General features: G+C 48.1%; 1 long non-coding RNA gene across 1 annotated transcript; it reads right to left on the reverse strand.

Moving 5' to 3' along the window:
* Positions 1–2,007: 2,007 nt before the first annotated feature.
* Positions 2,008–8,441, reverse strand: LOC133242279 (uncharacterized). The gene is made up of 2 exons (XR_009734826.1): positions 3,357–8,441; positions 2,008–2,607 (listed from the first exon to the last, which is right to left on the reverse strand). It is a non-coding gene; the product is annotated as an uncharacterized LOC133242279 (long non-coding RNA).
* Between the last annotated feature and the right edge of the window lie 306 nt (positions 8,442–8,747).

The raw sequence follows: 8,747 nt of genomic DNA on the forward strand, positions 1-8,747 counted from the left end.
ACTTTTTGATCTTTTCATCAATGGGTCTTGTAATACTTACCAGTTGTATTGCTGTGAAGATGAGCGGCTCCCAGACCTTTCAGTTATCAATCTGTCACAAGTGCACAGTGGTATCTCGTGACATGATGATCCCCGAGATGTCTGAGGTCTGTGCATCCTTGACTCAAAACTGCTGTATCGTCTGTGACCCCTAAAGACTTTTTAGAGAATTATGTTTGACAATGTAACAAAAAACACGGCATAACAAAAAACACATGGAAAAGCAGAGAAAGAACTTCCGCTCGAATTCCACCATCTTAAGCAACAAGTATGCTTGTTTTGATGTTCTTTCCAGTTTCTGCTCCTACATAGACCCCCTTGTCAATTGCGGTGTCCACAAGATTCTATGTCCATGATTTCTAAAACTTGATATCATAAGTGTTTCCCAGGTTTCAACTCAGCCTTTAAAATTATTATTTGTCATGGCTCAAAGAGGTTCCACTGAGTGAGTGACTACATTGTTAACTCTTATGGTTGGACATTCCATATCTCTGCTTAAGATTAATTTGGTTAAATTTTTAGAAAGTATCCAATATAGGTCAGAGACTTTAAAATGATTTTCAATCACACTTTTTTTTTTTTTTGGTTTGTGTGTAGTTATATGTATACACCTGGGTTATTTATTGTCACTATTTAGCCATCCAGGGGCCAATCATGGGCCTTAAGCAGGAACTGTCCAGGGCAGAGGGAAAAGCTCATCAGACAACTCATCAGTTTCACCTCTAAATTTTCTAAACAAACCCAACTCCATTTCCTGCTCTAGTCACTACTGTGTAGTTGGTTCTGATTAACAGGTAATGAAACAAGAAGTTCAACATGAGCTCAGGAGGAAGAGGCCCCAGACTAGCCTCAGACCCCCATAAAAGCCTCAACCCCCATAAGCTCTAGGCTTCTTATCAGCAATTGCTTTTCTTGATGTTTTATCCTATCTCTTGGGGTTGTTGCAAGTAGAAAATATGAAAACATTTGAAAAAGCATGTAAAAGCACAATTTTTTTTAAAAAAAGGAAAAATGTTAGGATTATTATGTTTCTGATTATTGTAGTTTTTGTGGCCGGGACTTTAAAATGTCTAGCCTTGGGGCAACAGTCTGGTTTGGAGGGCAGGTCAGGTGGGTTAGGGGACAGGTAAAGGGAGCTGCTTTGGGAGAGGCATGCTTCAAAGCCTTCGGAGCTCATGGATACCGCTCTGTTCTCAGCTCCTTGACTAACAGCAGTGGCCAAGCCAGGGCCACTGACTCCCACTGGCTGCTCAGATTCTAGAGCTCACTGGCATAAGTGGAGCACTCCAAAGCTGAGCAGCTGCCTGGAAATGGAGGTCTTGTCAGGGCTCCTCCCCAATGGTTTAATTTACTATCCCTACAGGGGTCTATGTCTTTTTAAACTTGCCAAAGAGATCACTTTTGGAGCAGGGGAGGGAGGTAAAGGCTGCAGGCAGGTGAGATATTATGAAAGAGCTAGCAGATTTTTGTTCATTTACTGAGCAGTAACTAATGGGAAGGATAACTGGGGTGTACAATAGCAGGGAGTTACACATTTGCTATAATTGGTGCATAGATCGATTTTCTTTTAGGAGTAATGTAATCATTCTAAACACAAATGTGTATCAAGTTTTAGGGTTATGAGGATAAGTTACACTGTAGGCCGATGGGAAAATAGGTCTCTAAAAATTTACTCAAACTTGGATATAGCCCCCAACTCTAGTCTTTAATTCCTATTTATAAACTTTCATTGATTTTCAAAAAAATGCTTTTTGGACCTATTTTTATTTTCGTCTTGTGCAGTTTCTCAGGAAAGCTGCCTAGAAGTTAGCTCACACCTGTGTAGGATGACTTGTTCTCCAAGTGTTGCCCTGAGCCTGTTCCAGGATTGGGTGAACAAACCCAGTCCCCTGCTGCCCCATCTGCCTTGATGATTTGATTGGTATGGTGTTTTTTAAAACAATCAGCAAAATAATTTGCACTGCAGAGTCCTTAGTAGGTCTTTTTAATTGGACAGTTATTCATATTAATAAAAATCAAAAGCAGCATACAATCATTTAATGTCCCAGCACTGGAGTATATCCAACTGTTTTCCTGTTTGGGGTTCCACTTTAGTCACTGTCTGTATGTATGCATAAATTTTTACATAGTTGCAACCACTGCCTTTTTTTGTGTGTGTGGCTGTGGTTATTGGCATCTAGTTTTCCAAGTAACATTGACACACATCTGTTCAAATCAATTGACGTTCCCATCATGACTGACTCATTTGGCGGGGAAAACAAGCTTACATGCCAATTGGAACAAAGAAGCATGGGTATCAGGGAGCAGCAGGGAGAAAGAAATGGTGGGAGAGGGTTATTTTGACTTACAGATCATAAAACATTTTCCAATAACTTTTTTAAAGGATGCATAATATTACACTGAGTGATTGATTATATTTTATCCCATGTTGTGGGACATTTGGGTGGTTTTCAATACCTAGTGAGTTTAGAATGCATATAAATTACAGGATTTGAGAGATGACTGTATTTTCTTGAAACAGAAGTCTTCTGTGTCCAGATCCGGGCCAAGAGTGTTGATGCAGTGTTCCTTTGTTGGAAAAAAAGTCATTACTGCTAACTGGAAATGCTGGATGCCTTCAAAAAATATCCTTGTGATTAAAATATTTTAAATTATGTTCAATTCTAGCTTATAAATGTAACCTATATATCTTGTCCCACAACTTACAGAAATGTGGAATTTTAAATTTAGAGCCTGACTAAACTTTTCCTAGTTTATGGGCCACATCTGTCTAATAAACTTAATACAAGGCTGTGTGCACGCAGCTTCCTAACAAATAACATGTGCTGGGAAAAGATGAGAAAACAATGGAAAGGTGCCTACTTGAAGGTGGTAACATCGGATCAATTGATCTGCTGACTATAAGTGGATTCCTTTCACACTCCCACACATTATGATGCACATTTAGCAACGTTGAAAAACAATTTGAATGAATACCTTAGAGAGTTAAAGAGAATTTATAGTCTGGAACGAATTGCAATCTTCTTAATTGACACGGAAATGTTTGGCTAAAATATTGCTTTATTCACATTTTTGTCCTTGGAGGAAAATCTAGGCACACTGCAACTTCGACCGTGTGAATAATGGTGTAAGATGACTGCTTTAAGTCAGAAAAAGGGCACTACGCAGTCCGAAGGCTGTGTGGATGCCCTCAAGCTCGATGCCTCTTGGGGGCCTGGGGCCAAGGGCCACAGCGCATCTGGAAGGCAATGCCCCCAATTCGGATCGTGGCTCCCACCCTCCGCCACTTGCAGTCCCCAACCGGCCGGGTCTCTCACCTGGGTCTCGCTGGAGGGAGCTGGAGGGCGCGGGTATGGTCCTCCCGTGGGATGGGCGCTGGCTGCTGCCAGGCCTCCTTCTGGCTCGAGGGGACCCGTCCTGAGCAGGGAGAAAGGGAGAAGATGAGAGGCGCGGCGGCAGTCTCGAGGTGCCTTTCCTACCCTAAGCGCAAAGCCAGGCGGGTGTGGGAACCTGTTCGCCGTTCAGGCCTCGGGATTGCGAGCCCGCGGGGCCCTGGGCCGGCCGCGAGCCAACTTTCAGGGTTCGCGGTCCGGGATCGAGGCCGGGGCGGGGCAGCGGCGGCCGCGGGGAGCCGGGCTGGCCCCAAGCAGCCGGGTGGCGGCGCCCCAGGAGCCCTCAGGTCCGCGGTGGCCGGAAGGGCCCCGACCCGCCCGCGCCGGCCTCAGCGCAAAGGAGTCTGGGAGAGCGCGCGTGGGGGCGGCGGGAGCCTGAGCCCCGGCTCGGGCTGCCTGGAACCCAGGGCTCCCCAAACCCGACCTCCTCCTGCTCCTCCTCCAGGGGTCCCACTCCTGGCCCCCAGGAAGACAGTTCCAGGCAGCCTGTACAGACCAGAGGGGCTTTCACGTCTTTGGTTTCTTTTAGGATGACAGAAAGCGTGGGAAAGTTTCCATACCTCTCTCTGTCTTTGCCAAGAGTCCTTGACCTGCCCATGCGCTGGATCAAACCAAAAACCTAAAGTGATTTTCACAGGCAAAGTGCGACCTCAGCCAGAGAATGAGTCCTCTCTTTTCTAGGCCGGCTCTCAAGCTCCTAGCCTAGACTGGGGGGCGCACAGTGAGGGGTGGAGACAGCGTTCGAGGTCCATTGGTAACAGTTCCTGGAGTTCTGTAGGCACGGAGGGCCCCAGAGTCGACAGCTCAGGGGCTGCCATTTTCTCAGGAGCTGTCCAGCCAGCGCCCTGCCAGCGGGGCAATCCCTGTGGGCGGGCCCCCGGGCGACTGCGGTGGCCTTGGGGAAGCGCCTCCAGAGTGGAATTCTGGTACCAGATTTTGGGAGATAGGGCAACAGGCAGCTTGAACCGCCGAGCCTCATTCCACAGCCACCCCCTTGGGTAACCTCGCTCCCTGCAGGCCTCAGATCACTTAGGTCAGGCCTTTCTACGAGGCAGCCTGGGATTCACCGGCGGGCCAGGCCCTGTGCCTTGCCAGATCTCGACAGAAGCTTCCCCCAACAGAGACAGGGAGAAGAGTGGGGAAGGTGTCGAGAAGGGGCCAGAAACATTCTCTTTCCTGGACTCCAGTGTCCTTTCCACACGCAGGATGTGAGTCATTTACCAGGAGCCGCACAGCGGCCTGGCGACTGCTTGCAATGGGTCACCTTAAGGCGTCCCCTTACTTCTTTTCCAACTACTCCCCTCCTCGCCACCCCACACCATTTAGTTGCTGAGACTTGAAGGTAGTCTTTATTCGTTTTTTGTCCTGTGAGTGGTAGTCTAGGTGATCAGGAGGGTTCTCCCCCCACACCCTCGTTTAAATTTTACCCGGACGGGGAAAGGAGTACTAAAATGCAGTTTCTTTCACATCTATTCAAAGGCGGGCAAAGGTTGGACCGAGGACAAACGCGCCTCACCCGGGTCTCGCTGCTGGAGCAGACAAGGCGGGCACTGGACTAGGACTTACCTGGTGGGGGGGCCCATGCGGGAGTCCCAGTCTTGCCCGGGCAGCAGAAACAATACTCCAGATCACCAATTGCCCACTGCAGTACTGTTCCCGCTGCTAGGGCACGGCTGAGTGCTGCACGGCAACCCCCTTCTCGGCGCGCTTGGCCCAGACCATCCCCAGCCCCCAGCCCCCAGCCCCCAGCCCCCAGCCCCCCGGGCGAGCAGTAGAGCTCTCCTCGAATTCTGGCGGAGCCTCGTGGGAGGTGAAAGGGCGCCGGGGGAAGAGGAAGAGAGATCCAAGCCTCCGCTCACCTACCTGTTCCAGAGCTGGCCTAGGGAGCCGGTGCTCCCCGGGAACGCACGCACGTCTAGCAGAACCCCACCTTCCTACTTCCTCGCAAGGGGGTATAGCAGCGCCTCACGTTTTGAACCGTTTAAAGCACTTCAAAACATGAATTGCTGCTGCATCCCCTCGGAGTCAACGAAGGAGGATCGCTCTGGGGTACCTGCAGGTGGAGAAAGACAAGGTGACTGGAAGGAAGACCCCGTGCCGCCCGATGGCAAGGAATAAAGCGAAACGTCAGTCCAAATCGACATACTTTTTAGAAATTTGATTTCCAGGTTCAGCAGGTGGAGTGAAGGATGTTACTCGATTTCTTCTTTTTTTTCCCTCAGAGGATGAATCTTGAAAAAGTGTAGTGGTGAAAGGCAGAGGGCTGAGAGAGGAATTAGGGTGGGAAAGAATCTTACTTCTGAAGGAAAGCATAGTAAGAAAAGAAATTGAGGCAGTTTGGCAACATCTGGATCACTCTTGCCTGCTTCCAAAGTCTTCCTGAAACTTTTTCCTGGTGTATGTTATAAATAAGCCTCACTCAATGTCCCCACTAAAAAAACAATAACTTTTCATTTATTGACTTAAAGAAGATCACCAAAATGTCTCTGGCGGCTTCAGCTTATTTTAATATATATGATAGTTGGGAAATACAGATCCATCCCTAGAAGCATGAGATGTCCTCTTGAACTCACCAGTGCTTTCTTATTACAGCAAACACCCTGCTTTGAGTTCTTTTTAAAGGTATTAAAGAATGAAGAGATAACTCTTCTGATATGAAATATCTGGATGTTTACATATGAAACTAACTCAAACTTATTCATAAATACTTTGTACCTTTTAATATCAGCTATTAAAACACAAGTCAAAAAGTTTAAATACTTGATGTCAAATCAGTCCTTCTTGTCTCAAGCAGTTCCCCAGAAATGCTTTCCCGTTCTGAAATGGCCGGCTCTGTGCATACTCCTTAATGATTAACTCATTACATACCACTTTTTCCTTTTTAAAATGGACACACATTAGCAATAAGTTACACGCATCCTTTCCCACAGTGTTTAAACGGAATAGTCAAGCAGAAGCAAATAAATCTGTAACCCTCAATCACAAACCTGTAAGTTAAAACAACACAAGTAGCACAAAATGCTAATGGTTTTGAAAGTTAAAATACGTTTCAATACAAGTAATAGACACGACAAGTATCCACGTCTGTTAAGTGTTTTGGTTCATTTAAAATTTACATCGTTTTTTCAAAACCAGTTTAATGGATGCTGTGTCCTGTTTATTAGATGATAAAATGTTCAGAGTATTCAATGAGACTAATTACAAAATTCGTAACACCAGACTGAGATCCAGTGTTACCAAATGCACTACTTATGGTGAACTAATTTATTAATAACTCGTTCCCTAAATTGGGACATACATTTAAGTGTGTGTAAATTCCATCTTGTTTTGGCTATGCTATTTACAAACAACTCTCACTTTTGGGATTAATGGAGATAAACGTCCTTGGTTGCCTTTAAAAAGAAAGAAAAAAAAAACATGTTTAGCAAATGTACAGTTTTACTTTAAAACTCCACAACCTTCTCCCAATTAAATATTTATGCCCCACACAAATATGAGAACCCTCACATTAAAGTCATCCCTCATTTAACATTTCCTTAGTTGACTACTTAGAAAAACAAAAGTTCATTCGAAACAGCAATGGTGTCAAAGGCGAAGGTCCCTTCCAGATTGCTCTGCAAACTCACTGGAATCGAATTCATTTGTACCTGTCATTTAACCCGTTTTTTCTCTCCTAGTGACAGTACAACGACTTACATTCCTAAAAAGCCACTTCGCTCCCCTAGTTTATGGATTTCCCCTTAGATTAAAGTTTACTTACGAAAAGAGATTACAAAGAGAAGTCTTGTCACTTCAGAAGAGAGTCAGTCGCCGATACAATAGACAAAGAATCGATACTTTCGAGTTGCCCTTAGCCCCACCCCGCCTTCTGAACTGAACTGTGTTGGGCCAAATCATTTGAGAGCCAAAGCATACGCCTCTTCCTCTGTTCATATTTTACAACGTTTTGTCTCAATTTTGCAGATGTCTTCTTCCCCCCACCACAAACACGATGGACCTTCCCTCGGCTCATTCATGCCGACTTTACCAACGTCATGTTTCCTACAGGGAAAACTAAACAACCTTGAAAGTTTTAGTTGGGAAAAGACAGTGCAAAACTAATCATACATTTATTTCCAAGACATATTTTACGGCTTACAAATAGGAGCCACGAAAAGTTCATGTACAGTCCGTCAAAACCAGTGGATCCCGACTCTAGCGAGGCTGACAAGCGGTCACAGCCCCTTACTCGATTTTCTCTCCCCACCCCTCCATCTTAGCTTTTTCCAGCCCGTTTCCTAAGAATTCTCCCAGCCCACTCATGTGTCTGTTTCGCCCGCACCCCGGCCCCCCCCCGCCTCCCGCCCCAACATGCTTTACAATCCCAAAGCAACACATAACTTTTTCAGCGTGGTAACTCAAATTTTTTTCAGTCTGCCGTAACCAACGTGATTAAAGGGAGAAATGCCAGCCAACAAGTCCCTTTTAAAAAAATCTCATGTCACCTCTCGATCCACTCGAAAATGGCGCCGAAATCGAAGAATTTCTTAAATTTCATTGTCAGCTGTTTGCAAAGGTTTCTGGGATTTTCCTGCGAAGCTGCTTCGCCGCGTCTGAGAGCTAGCGAACGAGCAAGCAAGCAAAAGAGAGAGGGAGGAATGGAGGGGGTGCGGAGGGCTGAGACAGACAGACAGCGAGAGAGCGGGGCCCGGGAGGGGAGCGGGGCCGGGGCTTGAGGTCGGCGAGGGCGCGGGGGGCGCGGGACCGGGTCCCGAGCCATAGAGACCGGAGCCGGGCGCGGAGAGGCGGGAGCCCGGGGCCGGGGTTCGGGGTGGCGGCGCGGAGGGCGCGCTCCTGCGTTGGCTGCAGCCGAAGCTCGGAGAGCGGCGTGGCGGAGGCGGAGCGGAGTGGAGCGCGGGACCGGAGCCTCGCGCACCCTGGGAGGCAAGCTGGGCGGCCGGCGGAGAGCCTCCAGCAGCGGCTCTAGAAAAAGCCGGCTCCGGGGGCGTGGCCACGCGGTGCCCACGCCCCCCCCCCTTCGGCGCGCTGCTCCCGGCCCCGGGGCGGAAAGGGGGAGGGGAAGAGGAGAGGGATGGGGGGGCGGGGTGTGTGTGTGTGTGGGGGGGGGGTGTGTGGGTGTGTGTGTGTCGGCGCTCCACGCCACAACCTTGGCCCGCAGCCGGGATGGGGCCGAGAAGGGCACGGGGCATCCAGTAGAGCCGGTACAGAGTCGAAGAGCCGGGGTTTAGGGAGAAAAAAGAATGGGACAAGGCAAAGCCACGGGCACAGGGTAGCGCAGCGCACACCCAGATGTGTAGGACGGACGCCACCCCGCGC

This window comes from Bos javanicus, chromosome X (assembly GCF_032452875.1).
Source record: "Bos javanicus breed banteng chromosome X, ARS-OSU_banteng_1.0, whole genome shotgun sequence".
In the NCBI taxonomy this organism is placed as follows: Eukaryota; Metazoa; Chordata; class Mammalia; order Artiodactyla; family Bovidae; genus Bos; species Bos javanicus.